Here is a 27,183-nt window from a genome sequence, read left to right as displayed (position 1 = left end):
CTGGTAATTAAAAAACCGTGGAGGGGGATATTACTGAGTTAACAGTAGTTATTTGTGAGGCTGCTGGAGGGGGGGAGAGAGATCTATCCCCAGGGAAAGCTGCACTGACGAGGGGTGGGGGGGAGCAGGAGGGAGGAGGAAGTGGGGGCGAGATTGGCAGGTGACTGCCAGCTCCGAGGAGATGACAGCGGCAGCAGCTCCGCCAGTCCCACTTGAACACTGCACTGCAGGTACTGGGTTAATGGGTGGGAAGTGGTGAAGAAGAATATCAGGGTGGGTGGCTGGAGGGGAGGGTGTTGGCATGGGGGAGTTGATTTCTGTTAAACGCCAAGATAGAGATGACACTCCATATACATGTAATCATTAGACTTCATTACCAAGAATATTTTCCTTCATATAATTTTTTTAAATGCAGAGAAAGCTTTCTCCAAACGTGACAGTATTCTACCTACAATCACTTTCCCCATGCCAAATACTACCATGCTGTACAAGAATGGTCTGAAATGCTGTACTATTTTTGACCATTTCATTTGGGTTATTTGTAGTAGTGAAATTTTAATTTTTAAGGTGCTAGGAATAGGCTCCTCAATCCCACATTATCTCCATGTATAAGGCCTTTTTACTGAATGTGAGACTGCATTACAATCTAAACCTCACAATTTTCTTGTTTGATGACACTGACTATCCAACTAGAAAATTCATGTATCCTCCTTTTGCAGGACTGGCAGGTTAGACCTAGACTGAAGTCCTGATTGACATCTGCAGACAGCATTCTTGCTCATGCTCGCTCTCTCTCGCTCTCTCTCTCCCCTGTGCTCATGCTCTCTTTCCCCCCTCTATTCCTTTTCAGAGGGTAAAACATCTATTTGCAAAGGGCTGAGGACACACACTGCACAGGGAGATAAAAGCAAAGAGCCCTCATCCCATGTAAGAGTTCATAGATCTGTAACTCAGGGAGCTGGCGACAGGGTTTGACAAGGGTTGAAATCCTTCTGTCTTTCTCCTCCTTGTATATTTGAGTTTGAAAAACAAAACCACCTGGGGTTATCTCAGGTGTGCAATATAGATGTCAGCTTCACTATCAGCTTCATTCTTTGTGCACAGAGAGAGAAAGAAGATCACAGATTTGCACCTAAGCTACAGAGAGTGATGCCAGTGCCTTGGCTTATCACAGTGGAGGAAGCCCATGCCTCTCCCTGCCCACTACAGCAGAGTTAAGCCCCAAGGGCCTTACACAGCCAGGGCCTCAGTTGGAGTCCTGTCCTTTCTCTCCCTGCAGCAGAAGCCAAGTGTAAGGATTTGGCTGAGAGTTCAAGGCGCACATATGACTGTAGACCTGCACGGTACAGATAGCAAGAAGAAGAAGCTTCAAAAACATTGCTATCCTTTTCTCTCCTAGCAACAACAGCCCCCTGTAAAATATTTAGCCATAAAGATATGACTTTTCTTTTTGACCTGCCATGATTGTGGAGAGGGCCACCACCTGTGCACCTGTGGTGTTACAGATTTTAGTCCAGAGACTGGGTTCTCAGCTGTGAGAACAGCTGATGGGCTGGTGTGAACATCTAGTTTAACCTGTGACTCAGATATCGTACTGGTTCACTTAACAAAAACACCGGCAACAAAAGGGGCAAAACCCCTTTTGATTTTCCAGTACTGACATAAGTACATTGATTTACATTACATGGACATACATATTTTGACTGCTTGACAAAGAAAATCATGCCCACGACAGCTTCTTGTCAAGCAAGTATTCCTACTAAATGGAAGCATGGCCAGCACCATCCGTTTTTGAGGTCTCTTCTGCGTGGTAATTTCCAGAGTCCTGGTATGGCCAGTTTTAGGGAACTGTTTGAATCTGGCGACTACCTGCAGTCTTTGCTGAACAGCACTGGAAGCATTGGGCATTTAGCAGCTTTGAAAATTACATCATAGGCATCTTAAATGTACTTCTGAAGCATGCATTGGTTTTAAAGCTTAGCAGCTGGCCTTTTGGCCATATATATAGATCACACACACTGATTTGCTTATCAGGGATGGCAGTTAGTTGAATGCAAAGCAAAATTATATGTTTCTCTCCTGTCTTCCCCTTCCCCTCTCCTGTTTTCTGTGTGGAATGAAGATCTTGGGGATGCCTTGAGCTGGACCATGAATCCCCTGGCCTGTCAGTTTTGCTAGGGATAGAAGGGACGTGCTGTGTAAAGTGCTACAACCTGCTATATTTTCACTCTTACTGGTGTGTGGCAGCAAGAGTTTTAGATGCATGAAGCTTTGCTTAGGGGTAAGTGGGGCTGGGGGACGACACCAGCAGAAGAAACCGCTAGTTCAGAGCTCACAGTTAACAGGACTGAGATTCTGAGCAAGTCTCAGGGTAGTGGGAACGGGTAACACAAAGCCAGCACTGGGAGCTCATTTTAATTTCAACCATCTTGTGCGTGTGTAGTTGGCTGTCTTTGTTTAAAGAACTTGGCCTTCAGGTAGATTTTATTTGGACGGCTTGCTTATCCAAAGAACATTAATGACTTTCCTTGAGGAGTTGCAGCCAGTACCTTTGCACCCTGGTTCTCCTCTAGCCCTGTTTTCTCTTTTCCATAATCTCCCGGTGCCCGGCAGCAAGCCTTTAGGGTACATGCGCAAGCAAAAGGAGCTCGAGTTGGGGAATTAATATTCCTGGAACATAACACCAGCAGCATGCACACGCTGAGGAGAATATTAGAGCTATTAGCGGTGGGAGTTTGGAGTGCATGCAATATCTAGATGGAGAATTCAGTGTGATTAATCTGCCTCTAAGCAGCAGCCTCCGGGCTCTGGGAATTCTGTGGCACGTTTGAAATCAGAACTTTTTTTAATTACCTTTCCGCATCAACAAAACAATTGCAGTTGTGTGAAAATAAGCCCATTCAGTCCCTGCCCTGGCTCTGTTCTTTTTTTTTTCCCTTTTTCCTTTTTGGATGAGGCATGCTGCCGGAGCCCTGAGTATTCACAGTCCCGGCAGCTCTGACAGCATTTTGCACAAGTGCAGAGGGACTTAACCTGGGAGGCTTGGCCAGCCTCCAAGTCAGGTAATTGCATCGTGGGCCAAGCTGGAGCAAGCCCATGCAAGTCGGCGTGTATGTGTTAGATTCCTTGCTCTTTCCCCCTTCTTTTTTCCTCTTCCCAGCAAATGCCTGTGCCTCCCTTTCTCCCCCATTCACCTCCTCACCTTGCATCCTGGCATGCTGGCAGCCATGTTGCCTCCCTGCCATGGGCAGGTTGAGAGAGATTCCCCCAGAGAGGAGGAGTGGGATAAACATGGAGGTTTCCTCTCATGCAGTCAGCAGGGTAGAAAAAAATAGATAAAAAAATGAAAGGAGTCGATATAAAAATGGTAGTAAAGTTGTGGCCAAACAAGGAGCAAGACATGCTGAAAGATACGAGATTGGATGGGGACCTCCCTGCTTGCAATTCATACCTTTTCCCTCCCTCTCACGAGCAGAGACAGGAGAGTTTATTCCATCCATTGCAGCCTGGTTTATTGCTGTACTGGCATGGAGACACTGTAAAACAACAGGGGAAATCTTCCCTAACACTGTGGCTCTGCCAGGGCTGGGATGATGCCCTAAGGCACTGGGATTCAGAGCTGATGTGGGAACAGAGGCTTTGGCCATGGAGCAGCTCCAACCTGGAAGACCTATCTTCTGGATGCCTGGATTTTATGCTGGAAGCACACAGAGCTGCTGGGGTACAAAAGTTTCCAACAAGTATCTTGGGTTTCCAGTGCTGGTGCCAGCCCTCTGGGGCACCACAGGCACTCATGGGGTGCTCCCACCATCCACCAGCAGCAAGTTGGGAATGTACTTGCCAGCTGGTTCATGGCAGGGATCTGGATTGCTTCCTCCTCGCTTCTCGCTTGCTCCACATCCAGATTTCCCTCCTGCCTCGCTGGCAGGTTGCAGAAAGGGCAGGCTGTGATGGTAGTGCTGTTTTCTCCTCCCTTCCAGGTCGACACAGCGTTGGGAATTGCTTTGTAGGTCTTGATGAGGGCAGGGATGGAGGTTGGAGAGAGGAGTGGACACACTGTGAGGATCACAAGCTGTCTTCCTTTTGGCTCTGCAGTTCCAATAACTTCATAAATATAACGTCTGCAATTAGCACAGTTTAATTTTTTAAGATTTATTTTTAATTTCACTTGACTGTGGCTGTGCCCTTGACTTATTCCTCTGAATTCCTGGCCTTCAGGCATGATTAGCACAGTGTGTTTGAGCTACCTTGCTTCAAAAGGTGAAAAAAAATCCATTTTAAACACAAATAACAGAGTTTTATTTTTTTGGGTTTATTTACTGACATGTTTGAGGTGGTGTTAAATTTTCAGAAATTGATGTTAAAAAAATTACATCAGCTGAATAAACAAAAAAAAAAAAAAAGCCCCAAATCTTACAACTTTCCAGGTCATATTAAGCCAGTAGCTACTTAATAAGCCTTTTTTTTCTTCTAGGCTTCATTTCAGAAATGACTACAGAAGTCTTATATCATCAGCTTTTGCTCCCAGAGCAACATCCGAGCATTGCATTGTATTGGGAGTACATCAAAGTCTCCTGGCCTTTCTTTCATCTACCCCAGTCTGTCTTCCCCTCCCCAGGGCACCTAAAACCTAAAAATACACTAGGGAATCAAAAACTCCCCTCTTTTCCCTATTGCCTTGCTTGGGCCTTACATACAACTCTGTTACCTTTACGCTGACCGCTTTTACTCGGCTTGTAGCTCAGTGGTGATTTCAGATCCTCGGGTGGGGGGAAAATCCCCAAGTGCCCACTGGAGAGCCTCACCTCTGCCCGGCCCTCAGCTCCCAGAGCTCTGGCTCGGAGTTGTGTTCACTCTGGTGGCCCTGCTTGCCCGGTGGCTCTCAGCGCTGCCTTCCCTGTGTGCCTCGGGCACAACCCACAGCATCCGCCTGCTTCCACCCTCACCCTGCAATCCCCCTCTGCCCTGCCCCCCTGAGCCTCTCCTGTGGCCACTGGCACCCCTCCATCTTCCCCCCAGCACCTCATCCTCCTCCGGTCCCGGCAGGTCCAGAGGGGCCACGGCAGGTGGTTCTGTCCCAGAAGGGCTGCTGGTGCTTGTGCTGCGCTGGAGGATGGCGCCTGGGCTGGCGCTGCCTGTCTGTCCTGCCCAGGCCACTTTTAAAAGGTATTTCCACTGTGGTCACAAAGTTTATTTGTGAAGAAAAACCACAAAAAACACCCAAAGCCACAACAAAAAAGGGAGTATGAATTATAAAAAAAAAAAAAAAAAAAGAAAAAAAAAGCCATTTTCTTGGCCAGCCATTTCCTGAGTTCCCTTTGTTACTACTGCAGATATGTGTTTGAATAAGAGCCTTTTCCCCTCCCCTCTCCTATTCCTCCCCGTTCTACCCTGCAGTGAAGTCACAATCCGGCGTTTGTGGGCTCTGTGTGATGTCAGAGACTCGGTCTTGTGACTTCACCGGCGGGCTCAAGCAGAAGGTGCAGACGAGGCTGAGAGAAGAGAAAAAAAGCCCCCTCCTCTCCTCTTCCCTCCCCCCCTCCACCCTCTCGGTTTATAAAACCAGTAGCTGAGATAAATCGGAAGGGGGTGGGGAGAAGCAGCAGGGAAAGCTGAGAAAGATGCCAGAAAGGTACAGTAAATGGGCTTTATCTCTCTCTCCCTCTCCCTGAAAGTTGAGAGTGGAAAATTGCCCTGCAGAGGCCAGCTCTCGCCGACCACGCGCGGCGGCGGCGGCGGCGGCCGTGTGTCTGCGGCGCCCTGCGCGTGTCACCCGCCCCCGCGACGCCGCCGTGCCCGCCCGGGCTGCCCGCGCCGGGGGGGGGCTGGGGGCGGCGGGGAGGGCCGGGGGCAGCCGGAGCCCGGCGCGGCTCCCTGGGCACGGCCGGCCGCTCGCTTGTCCCTTTTCAAAGGCCCCAGCTGTTGGCTGCTCGCTGCAGTCTGGCTCCTGCCAGACCGACATAAATGGGTTATGGGGTTTATGCATATGCCGGGGGGGAGGTGTCGTCCCCCCCTCCCCGTTTTCTTCGCCATGTATCTCTCGTTGGTGTTTTGTTTTTTTTTTTGTTTTTTTTTTTTGTTTTTTTTTTTAAATTTATTTTGTTTTGGTTTTGGATGTGGTTGTTTTTTTTCCTTGCTCTGCAGGCTCAGAGTAGCACGGGGGTGGATGGGGAGGGGGCCTGCCATTCCCCCGTGATATGTGGGTGCATCAGGAGGGAGAAGGGCAAGGCCTCAGGGTCACATTCTCAAGGGCTGTAAGATATGATTTCTTCTTTAATTTCTTGATTTTTTTTTTTGGGGGGGGGGGTTGGTGATTGTTGTTGTTTTTTCAACTGACAGCTGCACAATAGCAATGTGGATGCACCAGCAAACAGCAACCAAAAAATATTTTTAAAAAATTAAAATTAAAAAAGGGGGGGAGGAAAATGGGGGGGGGGAGAAAAGTGGGGGGTTAGCTCGCCCCTCCCTTGTTAGGTAATTTTTTTTTCCCCTGTGTCAAATTTACTGTTCACTTGAGATTTTGGACAAAGACGGGGGCAGTGGGTGGGCTGCTTTGAGTTTTGTGATATAATATGACTGGAGCAAGAGAGTAAAGCACAGACAATTAAGGATCAGCGCGAGGGCTTTGCTCATTCAGTCTGTTGAGGAAGCCGTCATTTTGTGTTAGTGTGCGTGTCTGGAGGAGGAAGGATAGTGGAGAGTGACAGTGGAAGGATGCCTAATGTTGTGGTGTATTTGTACTTGCTAAATGCCTGCTCCAGGAAAGGAGGGCTTCAAAAGAAAGGGATGAGTGGAAGGGGGTCCTTCTGAATTTGCCCTTTGGTGAAGCCACTCCAGACTGGATTCCCACTACTGGGAATGTGATGTTTTGTTGCCTCCATGAAAGGGGAGGGCTGAGAAACGAAAAGGGCAGGTGTCAGGCAGGCTCCTTGCTGCCGCCGCTCTGCCTACGCACCTCACCCCCATCACCCCGATGACCGGTGGCTTCTCTGCTGCTCTGATTCCTGAAGCTCCTGTGAAAAGCACCGCGTCCCGACTGTCTGCAGGGCCAGGCTTCTCTGCGCCCCCGGGTCACTGGGGTCCTGCTGCTGCACTTCACTCCTAAAGACCCAGAGCACCTCCTGCTTTTGTGGTTATTTATTTCTTTATCTCAACTACTGGACCCTGGCTGTCCTCTGCCAATATGTTTCAAGGCTGATGAATAGCACCCCCTGCAGTTATAGAGCTGATCTTTTGTAGCACAGATGTATAATTAATTGTGCAGCACTTTTGCAGTCTGAACAGGCAAGTGGATTCTTGGAAGACACCCATGTGCTGCCACCTGCTTCTCAGTGCCCCAGCTCCCTTGGGGAAGGGACCTGTTGGCCACAGCTTAAGAGTCTCTGTCCTACTGGAGTGATGTGAAACGGGATTCGAATCCAGGTCTTTGGTGTAAAAGCCACAACCAACCTCAAACCCCAAGTGCTGCTGCACCACAGGACTCCTCTCCTCTGCCTCTGCTCCAACGTGAAGGAACTTTTAGGCATTTTTGCATCACTGTTCCATCCCAATGGTGATGTTTAGGGATTTTTTCCCCCTTCTTTTTTTCTCTCAAAGGGGAAGTAAGGATCTATAAGTTTGTAAAGCACTTTGAAGATAAAAATCATTGTCTGTGCAGAGTATTGTCTGTTGGCTTGTCTGAGTCACTACCTAGCTTGCCTGGGAAATGAAACCTAGGATCCTTCCACAGGTCACTTGGAGAATTAAGTCAAAAGAACCATTGAGGCATCCTCCTTTGGACCTCTGTCCCTAGGGAGAGCAGAAGTGGGGATGACCAAGTGGGACTGGACAGTGCATGAGTCTGGGAGGTGGGGGGGCACAACTGAAATACACCCTGCAAAACTGAGGGCAGAGGACATTGGGGATGTGATTTAGCTAAGATTAGGTACAGAAGAGATTTTAAGCCTCATTATTTTGTCTGGGTACGGCAAGATTATCCCCTATGGGGCTTTCCTCAGTTCTTTATCTACACCTGCTTTTAAAAGAGCAGCAAACAGTGGAGAACCCTTTCCTTTGATTTCTGTTCAGCTGGGGACATCCGTCACCCAGCACTGTAACTGTAGGTGTTCAGGTCAGGGGTAGATGTGCATCACTTCAGCCCCATGCTAGGACATGAAAGGATTAAATCTCTTTCCTAAGCAAAGTGGAAGGTCCCCAGGTGTCTTCTCTCAGGCTCAGAGATTGCAGTGGGAGAAGGAAGCTGGATCCAGCTGGGTGAGAGACCTCATCAAGAGGATAAAAGCATTTAGGGTAAAGGACAATCTGTCTCCCTGAGTAGGGGAAGTAATCAGTGAGGATGTGCAAGGGTCTCTCAAAAAGCCCTAGGCAGGCAATGTGTGTATCAGAAAAGAATTTCCAGGCACTGGTGAAGGGGCACGAACCGAAAGCGTTAATTAGTTCCCCCCTGCCCCCGTTTCTATTAAGATATTCCCTTTCTTGTAACCACAACTGCTTTTTGTCTTTCTTTTCTCCGTGTTTTTTTTTTAAACTTGTGTCCCAATGAAAAGGACTGTTAAGGAAACCCCCTAGTTATCACCTGAGGCTAGCTGCTGACTTACTGTTTCTTGAGAAGAGATAATGCTAGCTGATTATAAATAGGCTGACTGCCCTTTTTCATCAATATTAGGAGTAAGCCGACACCTTGATCTTTAGCCTGTGGAATGAATCACACTGCAAGCGTTGTTGCTTTTGGAGAAGAGTAGTCATTTCTTCTCTCACATTATGCTCCCTGCTGTGAAGAGGCTTGGCCCTGATGAGGGGATCCTTGAGCCGGGGGCGGGTACCCCAGGGTATGTGAAATTTCACCGTGGTGAAATGATTTCTCTCCACCAGTGTAACCAGTGTCTCAGCATTAAACCTGGGTTCAGCCTGGGCTGTCAGCAGATGACCTTGAGTACTGCAGCCCCCCCACCCCCCAGCCCAATGCTGCTGCTTTTCATTGAAAGTGTCAGTGCTGGGATAGCTTGTTCGGAAGCTGGGCTATTTCCTAAACTTGCTAAAACCAGTGGAGACTTAATAGTTGGTAGGTGGACATGAACTGTGCTTGCTGAGGTATCTGTTCTTGCTTTGGCTGTTCTAAGAAGTGCTGACCTTATTTTCACAGCCGTAATGGAACTGACAGTATTTTGTTTAGGTCTAATTACTCACAGCACATTTACAGAAGTTAAATGGGAGACCTTCAGTCCTAATAATCTCTCAGGACAAATATGAGTGCCAGCAGGATTCCCATCTACAGAAGATAGTTTCAAGAGGAATGATTAAAGCCATGATATGTAAGCAGAGATTTTGTTAGTTTAAACCGGAACTTAGGTAGGCAACTTGAAGAATTCCTCAAATCTTGAAACAAAACCAAGTTACTTAAGATTTTACGTGGATTTTACTTAAGATTTTTACATGGCTTGGACTCTCTAAAGACAGATTTGTCCAGCCTTTAAAAATTAAAGACTCATTTTCTTAAACGAGGACAGTTGTGTCTTTGTGTTTGTTACCTAATAGCTTTTAAAGTGTTTCATCACTTGGCTCAGGTAATGTGAGTGAAAATATGCTACTTTTCCCCATCCCCAAATGAGTCAGTAGCGTTCATAAATAGTGGAATATGTTGCATTCGAAGTTGTAAGTTCTATATGTTCTCATGTGCCCTATCCTGATTTGGATTTGAGTGCAACTTTAAAGTAATGCAGGCCACTAAAATGAGACATTAATAACTTCTGAAATGTAGAATTAGAGTGTTTGAGCATTGAATAAACTTAAATGAGTCTCGAGATACAAAGTAATTAAAGTGGTTGTGTTTGAAGTAGGTTTTTTTCCCTCATGTTTTGTTAGCAAGAGGAGATATATAAGTAAACTGTAATGGAACTTTAAAAACTATTTTCAATAAACCAATCTCTCAGATGAATCAGGACCAGAGAACATCACTATACCTAACAAAAAAAAGGGCACAGAAGTTGATTTCTATGACAAGAAGTTAATCAGATTTCTTGCAATGTCTATCTTTAGTGGACCCTTAGGTTTCTACTTCCCAATGTAAGTACAGACTTCTTACCAGACGAATCTAGAAGACTCTCTTGGTTTTGGTCCAGTCTGATGCTTTCTGCATTGGCCTCTTGCTGCTGCAAGCTCTTCTTAGGTGCTGTTTCATGTGCCTGCAATTCTGGAGCGCAGTAGCAGCAAGGTGACTGGAAGAACTAAAGCTGTTCCTTCAGGGACCTTTTTTTTCTCTCCTGTTGGAACAGCTGAGATTCAACAGCTATTGCCTACATCAGGGAGGAAGCCAACAGGGAACAAAGTAAGAATCAAAACCTTAGTTGCCTGTAAAATTTGGAACTATATATCATGGGGATTTGTGCTTGTTAAGCCCAGAAATTCCCACTTCCCTGTAGGCAGAAAAAGCCACCCCAGCAAATGAAACCTCTGTAAAGGGCTAGGAGAAGTAAGAGAGGAAAAAAAACCTTTCTGTAAAACATGTTCAGGCAAGGCAGAGTTGGTTTTATGTAAGATAATTTAAAAAGACAAGTTCTAATATTTGAATTTCTACTTTTATTTAGATATGCTTAGCAATTCAGATAATGAAGATTTATTGATGGACTTTTCTGCCTTGTTGGAGACAGTCTTGCTGGAGAATCACATTTGTATGGCTTTCTGTTTTAATTTCCACCTTTATTACTCTGGGCATCTGCATGGAAATTTGATTGGGTTTTCCTTAAAAGTTCAGCTTCTGTTGTTTCTCGCTTTTTCTGCTGGACTCAGATTCTTTTGTCTGCAGCATCACAATCACTTTCACAGCAACTAATTCTATTCTGCCAGAAGCAGCTTTTGGCAGGAAGCAAAAGGAAGAAGCAGAAGAAGCAGAGGAGGTCTTAAGGTACAAAGATCTTATTTTCATGAATCAGCTCTTTGTAATGGGAAGGGTGAAAAGGCAGAAGTGTTGCAGTGTTTTAATTTTTCTCCTGCTATGATTCACACTACCTACCTTCAGCTGCTTTATAATTTTCCTTCCTTTGAGATGTTCCAAAGTCTTTCAATCCAGTTGTTCTGTTGCAGGAAGGTGCTGTAGGACTTCACACTGTTGCTTATGGAGACATTCCCAGTGTCTGGAGGAGAGCACCTTCCAAGTGATGCACCCAAGACATGACCATCAGTAGGCTGAAAAATCTGTGCTTGTCAAAAATATTTTCCAGCAAGCACAGATCCTATGATAGTCTTAAGGGGAAAAGTTAAATATCAGTGAATTAATGAGAGGAGAGCCCTCTCTGTCCTTGCTGCAGTTCCTTGGGAGATGTCTGATACTGCTTCTCCCTTTTGTAGGTTCAGATGTAACACTTTTTATCTGAAGTTAAGTGTAAAAAAAATAGGAGGAAGGTATGGGAAATCCTGGGGCTGGGTAGGAGGAGAGGTAGGAAATGTTAATGAATGTAGCCATGCTGATGTCTTTCTTGGAGAAACAGGTGAGCTGATCTTGCTTTACACTTGCTTAAAGATGTAGCTGTCCCACCGTGAATATAAGTTTCAGTCCCCAGTTGCGTGACCTGTAGGTGCCCAGTCTTGCTGTCATGTTTTTATTATCTGTCTTCAAGGTAGTCACTAATGCCCATTCCCATGGCATCTAAGAGCCCCTAGATGAAAGCAGTGAAAGAGAAGTGGTGAGCCTGTGCATGACATGAAATTGTGCAACACAGGAATAGATTAGGATAAAGGTAATTCTTTGAGCGGACAGGGGCCATGTCTGTGAGAAATCTGTGTGCCTGACTCCGTGGAGGCTTCACCTTCCTAGTGCTGCATCAACAGTGAAACCTTTTGTAAAGAAGAAATCTCCCAGAGGACCCCACCAGCGGCATTCAGAAATCATGTTTGCTCTAACAAACAAACAGCACTGGGGTGCTCGGAGCCTTTCCAGCCTATGTTACCTGCAAATTTGTTCTCAGTCCCCCATCCTGCATCACTTACTGTCCTCCCCCCTTCCAGGCAGAGGGAGCTCAGGGAGTGTGTGAAGATGAGAGGTGGCTGAGGTCAGGAATGGTGTCATCCTTCTGTTCCCCCTCCAAGCTGCTAATGCTAATGCATGCTTCTGGAGAGCCACATGAACTGAGTAATTACTGAATTACAGCTGGATCAGAAGTGGTGACCTCAAAGACAGAAGGAGACTCTCCATCTCCATTTGTCAGTCCCCTTGGGGTCAGAAGGACAATTTTTTGCTGGGATCTATGAGGGGGGGAAAGGGAAGTGCAAGGTAAGCCTTACATTAAGGCATAACAGGGAGAAACGTTTGCTTTAGCCATTGCAGCGTTCATGTGCAGTAAGGTGCAGCATTGCTTGCGTGTGTGTAATGACAACAGCACTGGTGGGAGCAGTGGCACTAACCCACAGGGCTACTCAGGGGACTTCATTTTGCTCAGAATTGCCCATCCATCATAGAGGAGGGTGCCAAGTCTTGAGGCCATTTCCCTGCCTTATTTGTGCCTCCATCCTCAAAAGCATTTTAATTAGGAGATGGCAGAGAGGATTTTGGGGAGGATGGAGGGGATTTGGAAAGTTTCTGTTGTGGTAGTACCATGGTGGCTCTGTACAATTATGGCCGAGCTGATTTTCTTACACTAAAAGCAGAGACTTCAATCTTACAACCGTGGCGTAGCACATCTGCTGAATTTATAGTGCTTACTCTTGGATGATGGAGGGTATTTGCTGGACATTTACATTCAAACCTGTTTAGTTTGTTGTGTTGATTGTAGAATTGATCCTTTATGTAGTTTTTTTAAAAATTTGTTTTGTGTGTTTTTTTAAATTTTTCTTTTTTTTTCTTTTTTTTTTTTTTTTTGGTTTGGTTTGGTTTGGGTTGGGTTTCTTTTGTTACCATTTTTGGCCTTAAATCCCTGGGATTTTTTCTTTTTTTCAGAATTGAAGGGTGAGAGCGTATAGATGCAACTGAGGACTTCACCCTGAAGTAGAAAGGCTTGCATGGATGTTAGGTTTCCACCCTGATCATGTGTGTGGGATTGTAGCCTAGTAGCATGATGGGGTTACTTTCATCATTAGTCCTAGGAATGTTTTGTATATAACAATTTTTTTGTGTACCTGACAGTGGTCAAGTAGGTAGATGTCCCTGAATAACCAAGTCAGAAGGTTGAATTTCTTCCTTTTGGAAAGAAAATGAAATGTTCAGAGGCAAAGGAGAACTTGGCAATGTGAACAAGGTGTACTAATGACAGTGGTTTTTCATCTGGAGTCTGCAGACAGCCAAAAATTAGTTTCTGAGAGGATTAAATTATCCATTAAGCTCAGCGGGGTTGTACGTTGAAGCCTGATATATCACTTGGAAAGCTGCAAAGGATATAGCGTCTCTCCTTGCGTGATATTTAACTAATACAGTTTTGATAATTTTGTTTACATTCTGCACTTAAATTGACCCTGTGTATTGCCAGTGATGCCTACTGTAATGCAACAGCTGATGATGGTGTGACAATTGCCTGCATTTATAGCGTGAGCTCTTTTAAAACTTCAGTTCATCCTTCAAAATCAGCCATATAGTTTTCAAGCTTTTAAATATTTTAAAAAGCAACTCCTGTTGTATTTCCCTTGTAACACCTACAAAGTAGTCATAACGGAGATGGGAAATGCTGCTCTGCAGCAGACTAGACATCCAGATATTTAACTCTGTGAACTCACTTATTTTTGGTCCTTTGAGAAATGTTTGACTTGGGAATGATGGCTGTCCTTGTATTTTTATATGCATTTTTGAGCATTTTACAAAACTCCTGCTATTTATGCTGCAACTTCATTTTAGACATTAGGTAAAAAATACCTTGTTATAACAAGCTTATCTAGGTAAGGAATGCTGTCATGTTTTTATATATACCAAAGGGTTTTACCTTAAGGTAAGTTTAAGTTTAACTTTAGTTAGAGTGCTCTAAGCACTCCTACCGTACAAATCTACATAAAGGATTGACCTCAATTGAAGCTTCACTTCAAAATCAGAAAACAGATAATGGAAAACCAAATTATAAAAATCTCATCGAGTTCCCCCACCCCATTACAGCTTTTATGACAGTCCTGGATCCTCAGGGGGAATGCTGCTCTAACCAAGCTCTTAGCATGCCGTGACAGTCAACAAGATTAAGGCTGTTTCTGACGAGAGCAACCTCGGGTTTGTCACGGTGAATGTGCTGTCGGAGCCTCTTGTCCAGGCGGAAGAAGCGATGACCTCCCCGGGGTGTGAGCGAAGCAGCGTGCCTGAAACAGCCCCTGTGAATGGGCAGCCAGTGCCCAGGAGAGCAGGGCATGCAGCACTGCGAGGGCTTGCAGTGAGGCAGCGCCTGCGTGCTCCAGCTGCAATTTCCAGGGAGATGATGCGGAGAGCTTCGCAATATTCTCATCTCAAGGAGACAAGGCGTAGATCACAGCCGTAGACTCGCCTCAGAAAGGAGCCAGTGCCTCTTGAGTTCCAAGGCGAGTGAACAGAGGAGCAGGCAAATCTTTCCTAGATGCTCCAGGTGCACAATTGCCTGACCAGCAGCTGGGGAGTCCCTAACACCCACAAACTGTTAACTTGAAAGACTAATGGTAGGAGCACATGTAATTGTTGTCTGCTCTGGTTGTTTTCCCCAGACTACTGGCATCATTTTAGGCATATCTAGATGGAATTTCAGCTGGCCTCCAAATTATTTTTGACAGATAATGCATGGTATGAGATGTGGTGGTTTGTATTTATTTTTCAAAAAAGGCGAGTCACCTGTGGAGGAGCCATCAGTGAAGTTTTCAACTGGCTGTGCTTACAACACAGTCCTTCTCAGCAGTTCATTGCCTTTTGGATGAGCTCTGAGCAGAGGCCTACTTTCGGAATACGGCTTGCTGAGGATCTGGGAAACAAAGCTTGGGAAACAGGGCAGTTATTGAAAGTGTCATATCTGCTCAGTAAAGTTCCTGGCAAAGCAAGTTTTAAATGCCGCTTGAGCTTTCTCTGCCCAGCACTTAAGAGCTTCGCAGACTGCCAGCCCTACTGCGTTTTCACGTGAAATGTTCTGAGCGGCAGATGGAGGAAACTGTAATGTCATATAGAGCTTCCTTTGCTGGCATACGGGCTTAAATGAAGGAGGTGATGGTTTGACAGGCACTGCATCCTTGCTCTACTGCTGCCCCATCCGCAGCCTCCTCGCCCTCTCGCTCTCATCAAACCCAAAAACTCGTGAATGATCTGAAAAAAGCTCCATTATCTCTCCAGCACAGAAGTGCAGCTGGACACCGCGGACTCCCAAATGCAAAGCAGTGGGGACTCGGAGGGCTGGCAGTGCCACCTCAGATGGCCCGGGAGGCTCTGGGCTGGCGGTCGCGGCCGGGCGGGCAGGCGGGCCCGGGCACCGCCGCCTCCATGTTGTTTCCTGAGATCCCCGCGCCTCCGCTGAGGCACCTCTGATTCGGGGCCCGCCCAGCCCCACCGTACGGTCCGACTGCCGCCTCGGGGTGTGCTGCAAGGCTCCGGGCCGGCTCAGGGCTCGGCCGTCGCTGTGCGCGCCGGGCCTGGCCGGGAGGCCGGGGGCAGACAAGTGGGCAAACGGAGGAAAGCCCGTTCTTAAAATGACCTGGGGGAGGGTGAGGGTGGTGGGGGGGGTGGAGAGAGGCGGTATTGATTTACGAGGAGAGGGAAACGCGAGCTGCCCCGGTGCCTGCCCCGAGCGGCGGGGGGCGCCGCGGAGCCCCGGTGCCCTCCGCAGGGGCGGGGTGGGGCAGCACGCGCACCGGGCGCGCCTCGCCCACGTGCTCCGAGCGCGCGGGACGCGGTGGGGGGGGGGGGGGGGGGGGGGGGGGGTGGCGCGCGGCTCCTTTAAGCGGGCGCGTGGTGGTGGGAGGGGCGGTGGCTCCCTCACGCGCCCCCCCCACCTCCGCGCGCGCGCGCGCGAAGGCACGTCCCTGCACGCGGGGGCGCGCGCGCACGCGCTCCCCCTCCCCTCCATCCCATCCCTCCCTCGGCCGGCCGGGACCCGCCGCCTCGCGCCGCCGTTCCCGCTGGCGCGCGCGCTGGCTCCGCCGCCGCCCGCCGCCATTGGCTGCCGGGGGTCAGGTGACCCCGTGTTATTTCCTGTGTGTGTGTGAGGTGTGAGTGAGGGGAGGAGGATGGAACCGGACGCCCCCGCGCCCCCGCCCGCCCCCCGGCCCCGCCGCCCCGGCTGCTGAGCCGCCCCCGCCCCGCCCGCCCCGCCCGCCGCGGCGGAGGGCGCCGGGCACGGCGGCGGGGGGGTCTCAGGTAAGGGGAGGCCGTGCCCGCCCGGGCTGTGTCGGTGTGTGGGGGAGGCCTGGGGAGCGAGTGCGAGCTCCTGGCGGGGGAAGCCGAGGTCGCCTGGGCGTGTGGGAGGGGATGTGAGGGGCTCATCCGTGAGTTGGAGGGCGAGCGCTCGGTACGAGGGGGCTTGTGAAAGGGCTCCTGGGAAGTTTAACCTTCTCCTTCCCCCGCCCCCCCCTTTTTAGCTATTTTTTTTTTCTTTAAAGAAAAAAAAAAACGTTTGTTTACGTGTGTTCGAAGACGCCCTCGTGCTACCTGGTGGCGTGCCCACCTGTTTTCCTGTCCCGGAAGAATGTTTTTTTTGCAGGAATTGTGAAGTTTTTGTGGGATTTGGTGTTTTCGTTGAAGAGATAAACGATTAAAACTGTTGGAGAAGATGGATGCACAGTGCTCAGACTGTAGTAGATGGACAGGCTGTGCTGGGAATGCTTGAGGTTTGTAGAGGTTTGTGGTGCCTCTGCTTTTTGGAGGTTCAGCGTAGCCGTTGCTTATCTGCGGAGATCATCAGGATATAACGTGTTTGGGCTGCTGTGAGGATCAGTGTGTCTTTTCTTAATGGTGCTTACCTTGCTGGAAGTTGTGTTTAGGGCTGCAGTTGGAAGTCATTTTTCCTGCCTTGAGGGAAGGAGTAAGAGAAAGTTATGTAACATAAGTGTTCTAACCTATGTATCAGAGCTGCCTAATGGTACCGGGGCTCTGTTATTAACCTGAAAATAAGAGCACGTTTGTGTGTGAATCAACAAGTGACTGTCTCTGGGTAGATTTGGCTCCACCAGGATCCTTTCTTTCTTGTGCATACTGTCTTTTCCTTCATTAAAAGGGCAGGCAGTTTGATTAAAATGCAGCATTGTTTTCTGTACCATTTCGTGATTTTTAAGTCTTCTTTTGAAAACAAAAGAAAAAGGAGAGGTACACCTGTGAGGGGATTGAGTTTCAGAGCTTTTTGTGTTTAGGTTAGCATTTTGAAAGCCATTCATGTCTGTGTCGCTCGTTGCCATCTGTTGCTGCATGCACGGGTAATTCTTTGGAGAGTATGATTTTTAGCACGCTTCCTGACCACTAGATGTGCATGGAGCAGTTGGATCACCTCTGCTGAGACTTTATAGGACAGTGAAGTGACTGGATGATGGAGATGCAGCAGCTTGGGTTGGATTTGTAGCACATTGGCTGAACTCAATTCAAGAAGAGCTGATTCCTTTTACACGTTTTCTAGACTTGTTTTGTCAGATAAGCTTGTGTTTTGAGGCTTAATGGGTATTATGTAGCCTAACCAAGTGCTCCTGGTCAAGTGTATGTGATAAACAATTTTTAGTATTGTTATTTGAGTTTTAATTTGGATGAAATGTTTCTGGTTGGCTTTTTTTGTTTGTTTTTTTTGTTAAATCCACATCTTTAAATAGGGTTCCACGTTACTTCATTTGAGTTGTTTGAAGCTGTATTATTTAATCCTAATATTGGGTTCCACTGGCATTTAAAAAGGCAGCTGCATTAGTATACTGAAGAGAGAATTACTGTTAAGAAAAGGTAAAATATTTATTTGCTCAGTCATCTGTCTCCTAAACTTTGTTAATGCTACAAGGAGAGGAGGATAGTCATTCCTCATTTCTGTAAATTGCTGGTACATGAAATGCATATTGTGTATTCTGGTTAGATTAACAAGCAAGTTATTATGCTATTTGACTGAAAGTATGACAACTCTTTTTATATTAAAAATATCACTTACCTATTGTACTCTTAAATCTTGTAGTTTTGGGATAGCTTTTGGGCTTTATATTGTTAGGTTGAAATGTGTGGGGGAAGTTCTTGGACTTTTTTGCTGGTTTGGTACTCTTCAGGTTACTTAGCTTTAAGTCTCTTAGCATCCTCTCTAGTAGAATTGTGTGTGTTTTGACACAGCTTGGGTTTTGACCATTAAATCAGTTTTCAGAGGTTTGGGGATTGATGAAACGTGGCTTTTGCTGAAACATCCTTTCCTATACCTTGGCAGCCTGGGGCAGGTTAAGTGTGGTTCCTTGTATGGAAGCTGTAGGAGCAGCTTCATCGTTTGTGACTTTGATAGGAGACCAGGAATTTTTGATTTTATTGTAATTTCTTTTCTGTGTTACTAATGTCACATAAAAATAGCCTGAAGTGAACTTTTATTCCAGGAGTAAATCTGTTTCTATAATGCATAAATAAGAAGTGAAGGTTATTTAAATGAAAGAGAACTTATTTGTGTATTAGTTGTAAAGGACACCTCTTTTTATTGTCAGAAACTTCCTTAATTTTCAGCTGAAGAAATAGGCTGTTACTGACCTGTTCACTACATTTTAAAGGGTACTCAGAGTGTGAGTAAAACCATTCTTAATGGTTCTGTGATTGATACATGTACAAAGTTTGTAGGACAGAGAGTGAAATGTGTAGGATTTTGAGTTTTTTTTTTCCCCTCTCCCCCTTCCTGTTGTGGAAATGTGTGCAAACGAACCTTTTTGGGCTCTTAGGACAATGTTGAAAAGAAAATAATTGCACAACCCCTTTTCTCCCTCTTTAGGTCACCCTTAACTAACCCACCCGTTGGGCACAGCGAGATGGCAACAGTGCTGATCCTGGAAGGGGCCCTTGCTAAGAGTGGCAGCTCCTGTTGCTGCTGGACAGCTTGGCATGCTGCTCTCTGGAGTGAGGGCATAATGTGCAATAAACTTGAATAATTTCATGCTGCTTCCTTGGCTTCTCTGTAATTTGAGATAAGGATATTTAAGGGTTTATAGCTGGCTTATGTATATCTTGCCTTTTGACATGGGGCATGCAAGGTCTCCATTGGGTGGGATAGCTTTTTAATTAAAGCATGTGTTTATTTTTTCATACCTTTATGAAAGGTTTTGCACTCGTGTTTTGGGAACCTGAGTTCTTATAAGTTACAAAGATTCAGTAACACTTTTGGCAGCGCTGGCTTCTCAGACTTTAGAGTGTGTGAGAATTTGTGTTACTTAATCCCATGATAGGCCTCTGAAATGGGGCAGATTATGGATGGCAGTTTCTGAAGAGCCAGCTAACTGATTTGTTGGTGGAGACTGGACTGAGACCAACCAACTCTTCCCATTCAGGAAATTAAAACTGCAGTTTAATAGCAAAAGCTGTTTATTATTGACTGCTTTTGGTGAAATCTCTTGGAAAATAACATTTTAATTTCTGATTTAGCTTTTGGACTTCTAAAATCAAAAATAAAGGGAGTCTTAAGTGTTTAAACCCACTTCTCATAGTGTTGACATGCTATGTAGAATTTTCTTCATTGTAGAAAAGTGTTTCGTGTTACTGATGGAGAACACAAACACAGTGTAAGCAGAGGTGTAGGCTTCTCTAAAATCATGCAGGAGAGGCTATTCCTGTAGTGACATCATGATGTTCAATTCTGTTCCTATCAAACCTTACTTAAAAACGGAATATAAAAGGTGGTTCGGGTATTACTGCCTGGGTCCCCTTCCTGATGGTTCTTGACTAGACTTCAGTCTTGGCTGAAGTGGGAGAATTGAAGATGTCTTCAGCCATGTCCAGCACTGCTGGTGCCTCTGTATCACACTGGGGTCTGGCTGCACCACTCCTTGATTGCTTCAGCTGAGCCTTTCCACTGGTGCTTACCACTAAAATGTATATTGATTTGTTTGGGGCCCCTTGGCAAAGTGTGTGACATTCTTCATTAGGCATGTACATGGGTTTCCTTTTATTTTAAGAACAGGAAAGGACAAAAACAAAAAGCAAGACCCAAAGACTCAAAAATCAAGACGGACATTTAGTCAACAGTGGATTCTCTTTGGCGCTGTTGGAGGATAAGATCTGCTCTGGATGTTCTGTGCTTTGCTGCCTGTTTGCCTTTGAAGACAAATAAAAAGTAGAATTGCATTTTACCAACTCTTGAACTTCTTCTTGCTGCCTTCATGAACAACAGCACAAGCACAAGTCAAACTCCCGGTTTTGGGACAACAGAGCAGTGATCTTGCAGTAAGACTTCTGTTTCTTCTTCCCTCTTACCAATGATTCCTCAGGAATGGAGCTAAGCAGTGGTAGCAAAGTGCAAGCATCCTCTTGTCAGCTCAGCCTGGTGAGAGTGAATATGCTTGTGTTTCTTCCAGTGCTTTTTGTATTTCTCTTTAGCACAGTCTTTGTAACCTGTGATGGTATTGGAAGAGGGAGGAAAAGTGTTACCAGGTTGTGAGGGAGCCCTGGCTTGAGTCCCGTGAGATTTCACCTGTTCCCCCTTTTCGGAAGGCTGTTATTTCTTGTCTGAATTGTGATGCAACAAATAGAAAAAAGCTAGGAAAATGATTTTCTTTCCCCCATCTCTTCATTACAAGCACACAGCATGCCTGTGTTCATACCAATAAATGTATATATGGAATTCATTGTGTATTCTGTGCTGGAATATGATGACTTATTTGGTAGTATTTTACTAGTATGAACTCAGTCATCTAATTGCTAGTAAATTGCAAATCCTAAAGAGAACCCTCTGATGAGCTTTGATAAGAGCTCAGTACTTAGCTAAAAATTGTATAGGGAGCTGCTATGCTGGAAGCTTTAGTACAGTTTATTGGAAATATTGTTCATATCACTTTCCTTGTAAAATTAGATGCTGCAAAGTGGCTTTTTAATAGCTTTTAACTGATCTAAAGACTTGGTATTAGCAAAGCTAACTGAATGGCTTGTGTCCATGTACAGCATCACTAATGACTGGGAAAAATATACCTAAAACTTATTAGCTGAAAGAAAAATATGTGCTGCCATACTTGCCAGAATGGGCATAACTCTTCGTGCACCATAATGAAATGTTGTTAATCAACCTTCAATTCAGTATCTGCAATTTGCTGTTACCTTTGGTCATATGCCTGGATACTCTTGAATTTCCCTGGGATTTGGTTTGTTTAACAGTGTTCTCTATGAGTAGATGTTCTGGAATAGTGGATATGTGATTTAAAAAAAATCAACATAAATGGTTATATGATAAATGTAGAGAATGCTGTGTGATTAGCATTATGTTTTCTGCTGGAAATACAAAGCATCAGGGCAGAAACAGTGTGTGAGGTCCCTGGAGTGTGTGTCCCCTGACACAAATGATGAGGTGGAAAACGGGGTAAGGCACCTGCTGGACCTGTGGTTTGTGAACAGAGAAGGACTCCTGGGTGATGTGATGGTCAGAGAGCATCCTGGGCAGAGTGATCATGCATGGATAGTTTTCAATTCTTGGGGAAGTAAGTAGAGGAGTCAGCAGAACTTCCACATTGGACTTTCAGAGAGCAGGGAGTCTGGCCTGTTCAGGAGCCTGGTTGACAGAGCCCCTTGGAAGGCATTCCTGAAGGGCAGAGGAAGGTTAGGCATTCTTCAAGAAGGAAATGTCAAAAGTGCAGGAGCAGGATGTCACCGTGTGCTGAAAGATTGACCAGCAGGGAAGGCTGGTCTGTCTGAACGGAGAGCTTTGGCTGGAACTTGGGGAAACAAAAAAGAGACAGCCTTTGAACCAAGAGGCGTTAAACTCAGGGTGGTTACAGGGATGTTGTGAGGTTACACGGGAAGAAAATTAGAAGTCCAAAACCTAACTAGAGCTTAGTCGGGTTGCTACCATGAAAGACAATAAAAATGTTTCTATGACATACATTAGCAACAGAAGGAGGGCTTTATTGGATGTGCAGGGAAACAAAGTGACAAAGAATGAGGAAAAGATTGAGGTGCTTAAGGCCTTTTTTGCCTCAGTGATGTAAGACCAGTTGTTCCCTGGGCATCCTGTCCCCAGAGCTGGAAGACAATGATGAGGAGAAGAAAGAAGCTCCTGTAATCCAAGCGAAAATGGTCAGTGACCCTGCTACACCACTGCCAGGTACTGATGGACTTGGCAGACGTGCTCCCTGAGCTGCTTTCCTGGGAGGCCCCAGGTGATTAGGAGTTTGCAAACCTGGTGGCCATCTACAGTAAGGGCTGGAAGCAGGATCTAGGGGGCTGCAGGTCTGTCAGCCTGACCTCTGTGCCAGGGAATGTCGTGGAACAGCCCTTAAGTGCCGCCATGTGGCATGTATGGTTCGGCCAGGTCTAGTGAGCACATGTTTAGGAAAGTCAAGTCCTACTTGACCAGCCTGATCTCCTGCAATAAGGTGACCTGTTTAGTGAATGAGGGAAGGGCTGTGGATGTGCCTGGCTGGACCTTAGGGAAGCTTTTTACAGTGTTCCCCCCAGCATCCTTCTGGACAAACTGCTCGTGGCCTGCAGGGGTGCCCTGTTTGGTGGGTGAGAACCTGGCTGAATGGCAGTCTTGGAGTGGTGAGGAGTGGAGAGATCCCACTGGCAGCCAGTCACGAGTTGTGTTCCCCAGGGCTCTGTGCTGGAGGCAGTCCTGTTTAATGTCTGTATCGGTGATCTGGTGAGGGAATTGAGTGCACCCTCACTCAGTTTGCAGATGACACCAAGCTGTGCAGCAGTGTTGTTCCTGGAGCACAGGAAGGCTCTGCAGAGGGATCTGGTCAGACTGGGTTGGTGGACCAAAGCCAGTGGTATGAGGTTCAACAAGGCAAGTGCCAGGTCCTGCACTTGGGACTCAAGAGCACCACGCAGTGCTGCAGGCTGGGAATGGGGTGGCTGGAAAGCAGCCCAGTGGATTGGCAGCAGCTGAGCATGAGCCAGTGTGTGTGCCCAGCTGGTCAGAAAGGCCAGTGGCAATGTGGCTCCTATCAGATAGAGTGTGGCCCGCCCCTGCACACTTGTGAGGCACCTCGAGTCCTGTGTCCAGCTTTGAGCCCATCTCTACAAGAAGGACACTGAGGGGCTGGAGTGCATCCAGAGAAAGGCAATGGAGATGGTGAAGGGTTTGGAGCACAAATCTTAGGAGGAGCAGCTGGGGGAGCTGGGGTTGTTTAACCTGGAGAAAAGGAGGCTTTTGTCTCTAGAGACTCATCACTCTCTACACGACCTGGCAGGAGGCTGTAGCCAGGTATAATTCAATCTCTTCTCCCAAGTAACAAGCAATAGGACAGGAGGAGCTGGCCTCAAGCTGTGCCAGGGGAGGTTTACATTCAATATTAAGAAATATATTTTACCTGAAGAAGTCAAACATTTGAATAGGTTCTCCAGCAAAGTAGTGGAGTCACCATCCCTGGAGGTATTTTAAAAGATGTGTAGGTATTCTTTCTAAGGACCTGGTTTTGTGGTGACTTTGTCAGTTCTATTAGAGGGGTTGGATTTGATAATCTTAAAGGTCTTTTACAAGCCAGCGGATTCCATGACACTATAAACCATGTCTTTTGTTTCTCATCTTGCATTCAGGGGAAAAAGAATGAATTCAACAGTGTTCTGTCATATTGTGTAAGTTGGTTTGCCCACTCTAAGTTTTCTCTGTTTCACTTCATGTGTGGAGATGGGGGAGGTTTCTCTTCCCTCCCTTATCCAACATTTTAGCATGAAATGTGTACATCTGATTTTCTGATATTATTGATCCTGAACATACCTTGTGTGTGTTGCTACATAAAATTGGTCTTTTGGATAGGTCTTGATGGGTATAATAATAATAATAATAATAATAATAATAATAATGGATACTTAGCAGGCAGTAAATTACATGGGTTGGGCAAAATTGTTACAGAAGGAGGTAGCAGATTGTCTTTGTCTTTGTACTGCAGGGCATTGCTGAGTGAGTGGCAGATTCTTTTCTGTAGTGTTGGAGAGCGGAAGTAGCAGGCGCATAACTGAGAATTGCTCCTGAGTGACACTTCTTATTTTGCATGAGACAACTGAACTGTGCTGTTCTTATCTCCCTTCCATCTAAATCACTGCATTTTAATGGAGAAACATCTCATCCCTTGTTACTCTGAGAGTGCATAAAGAGAACTCTGCTGCAGAATTGTTTGTTTGCCAGCTATGGTGGGCACTGGTTTTGGTGATGAGCTGGGGGTCCATTGCAGTGTGGTATTCTGCACCTTTACAGTTCTGACTTCAAGTAATATCATATTTACTCTGGAGAGCAGGGATTCTTGCATTCTGGCCTTTTTTCCTTTTGCTCTGTGTACTTTTCTACATTTGGTGTCTTTCACCTTTTCTATATTAGGTGTCCTTTGTATTCTGGTTATCAGAGACAAAACTGTGTTCTTGCTTGCAAATTGTTTGGTTGAGTACATTTTTATTTCAATGATGTTGGGATATAGAAATTTGACTTGTCATGTGTTCATTTTGTTTGTTTCCTTGTCTTTTTGCCTTGCAGGAATACAACTTGTTTTATGTTTGAAAGGTGGAATTTATGGAAAACCAAAGGGGGGTGTATATATAATAGAGCTGCTGAAAATAGCAAGGGGAGGAGAAGAGGTTAATTATATGTATACTCTGCAGCATAGTCAAAACCCTGTCAAGGCTGGCAGAAAAAGAAAACTTCAGTAAACCTGGGTCAAACTCACCAGCGAAAGCACATCTCTTAGCTCAATGAGGAACAGCATTAGGGAGTTCCTGAAAGTGGAAGGGAGGAGGATTTAGGAAATAAACATCTTTGCTTATCCACAGAACTGTAGTGTTTATAAAGTCTTTGTTGGTCTGTGTTCACTCATGGACTTTTGGCTCTATGTGCATTGCCTTTCTGAATTAAGCTAAGGAGTAAGGTCCTTTTGGTCAGTTGGTTAACAGGACTTGAAAAATTAAATCAGGAACAATTGTCAAGGTGAAAGTCATTTAGTTGCCATCTTTCTAGTTGAAACAAGGTAGCAAACTTCATTTTTTCATAGGAAGTTGAGTTGTTTTAGAGCAGGGGTAAAAAGAGATCTAGTCCTCTTTTTTTTTTTTTTTTTATAATAGAGCACTAGGACTACATTAGCATCATGAAATGGTTATATGTTGTCCTTAGTGTATGGTTTATTTTAGTTGTACCTCTTTATTTAGCCTCCTCATATGAGGAGAGAGGTGGAGACACAAACAGTGGAGTCTTCTGGTTTTGTTTTTTCCCTCCTTCCTGGTGTGCAGGAGCGTGAGAACTTAAGTTTAAGAGAATGATGGGACTGGTTCTGAGAGTAGTGGACCATCAAAACTCCCTCTGTCCTACTTTCAAATGTTAACTCTAGCATTTCCAAAACTTGTGCTCTGAGTGCAGTATCTTTGTTATCCTCTACTGATCAGTATTGACAGAGGCTTTTTTTCTGCTCTGGTTTTGGGTTCATCCCTCCTCTTTCTTTTCAACTGCTGGCTTCCTTAAGAGTATATCCTCTAGGATGTGACATGGAATACATGCAGTGGAAGCTTTGTCCATTGGCTTTCCAGCTTCAAACACTCCTGACACTAGCACTGTGAAACAGAAATCCTCTGAGGAAGGAGAAGGCTTTAAAACCCAGTTGTGAGAAGATCTTTCATTGTAGGTTGTTAATTTCTGTGAACTGCTTATGCTCATTAGAGATAATTTTGTGCCTGTGGTGTGGTCTGACTGCTGTTGACATTCCCTGCCTTTGGCTGTGGCAACAAAACTTGGAAGTGTGGATTTTGTTGGTTACAGTGGCTTGAGTTTAAAACCCAGACTTTTCAGACTTCTAACTGCGGTGTGTTAGAAGTTTAATCACTTTATATGCATGAAGTTGACATAGAAAGATTGCTTCTGAAAGGTTTTGACTCAGTGGGGAGCTGGTGAGAGCGAACCAATTTAAGTGCTTTAGGCCAAGGCTAAGTATAAACCTCAGGAGCTGTGAGCTGTTTGCTACAGCCCTGCTTTGTGCTGCCTTCTCTCTCTCCCCTCATCTGTCTCTTGGTAACACCAGTGGAGCTACAGTGGGGATGCATCATGAGGTGGTCCAATCTGAAAATGTCAAAGAACGCCTGCAGGGGTGGGGACAGGTAGATGGGAAGGGGGAGGACCTCCTGAAAATAGTCCTACCTCTGAAGTAGTCTCTGTTGAATTATTTAAATGTATCGAGTTGTTTTGTATTAATCTCAACTGTTTCTCCTGTCTCCGTGTAAGTGTGGCTGTAGTCTTAGTCACTCCCTGTTAGTCTCAGAAGACAAAGCTTACTGTAAGAATGTGTCTGCTTCAGTTTGTGGCTTCAACATGAGGCAGATGCTGGGGAATCTGAGGTGTGGAGAAATGAGCAAAGAATTTAGAGGACATGGGTTGTAGGAGATGAGGAGAAATGTTAGGCAAAGAAAAGTTTTTGTTCTAGTGTTCTTCAAATCCTACAAATGTTTTGAATTTTTTTTTTAGATGAGTTTAAACAGTTCTTATGTTTGAGAAAAATAAGGTTTCTCTCAATTTTTTTATCAGTAAACTTGACATGGCCTTGACTGTATTTACTTTTAAAGTGTGCCATAGCAGTAGTATTTGCAGACCTTCCACATTCACATTCCTCTTAAATCTGCATTGATTTAGAGGTATGAAGGGCTGAATTAATAGGAAGAATGATAACCTTGGCTAGTGAAAATTGAAAGTGTTAAAGTGAAATTTTTTTGTCTTACCTGAAAGGAACAAAACTCTCTATAAGGTGATTGGAAGGTGTAAATTTGAGTACAGCTTTTCTGCAATTGACCAGTAATTCTTTAATTTCTTGGTGTAGGTAGATCAAGGTTCTATTTCTGCCTGATGTCAGTGTTACTGCCTGTAATGTAAATCGGTGGTATTATGTTCAGCAATGGTTTTGTCCTAATCAATGGATATAATTCTTGTGTACAGTGCATAGCCTCTATTGTAATAATACTTGCACATAACTGATACAGCTTTTATGTCAATTTAGTTCATTTGCCTTGAGGAGTTCCCAGGAGTCTTAAAGGCTCATTGCACCAGGTGTTGTAAAAAAATAATAAAAATATTTATTTGTACAGACTTATGTTGAATAGAAAGGACAGACATATTACAGGTACTATTCAATATGGCCCTCATAAGTGTTCATCTTAGCAACTTGTCATCA

At 45.5% G+C, this 27,183-nt stretch overlaps 1 protein-coding gene across 5 annotated transcripts in view; it reads left to right on the top strand.

Annotated features, from left to right (window-relative positions):
* TCF20 (transcription factor 20) overlaps window positions 1-27,183 on the top strand; it is a 129,020-nt gene that overhangs the window by 48,376 nt on the left and 53,461 nt on the right. Inside the window, exon 1 of one of the 5 annotated variants that reach the window (XM_063154661.1) lies at window positions 5,497-5,632. The exons of 3 other annotated variants lie outside the window; for them this stretch is intronic. The gene's annotated coding sequence lies outside the window, so the exon portion shown is untranslated. Of the gene's footprint in view, window positions 1-5,496; window positions 5,633-16,238; window positions 16,271-27,183 lie in introns of those variants that run through there. One more of the 5 variants, XM_063154664.1, reaches the window with a different exon arrangement.

The sequence above is a fragment of the Melospiza melodia genome, chromosome 4 (genome assembly GCF_035770615.1).
Source record: "Melospiza melodia melodia isolate bMelMel2 chromosome 4, bMelMel2.pri, whole genome shotgun sequence".
In the NCBI taxonomy this organism is placed as follows: domain Eukaryota; kingdom Metazoa; phylum Chordata; class Aves; order Passeriformes; family Passerellidae; genus Melospiza; species Melospiza melodia.
The sequence above is the reverse complement of the archived record's forward strand: the minus strand, read 5'-3'. Positions and strand labels throughout refer to the sequence as shown.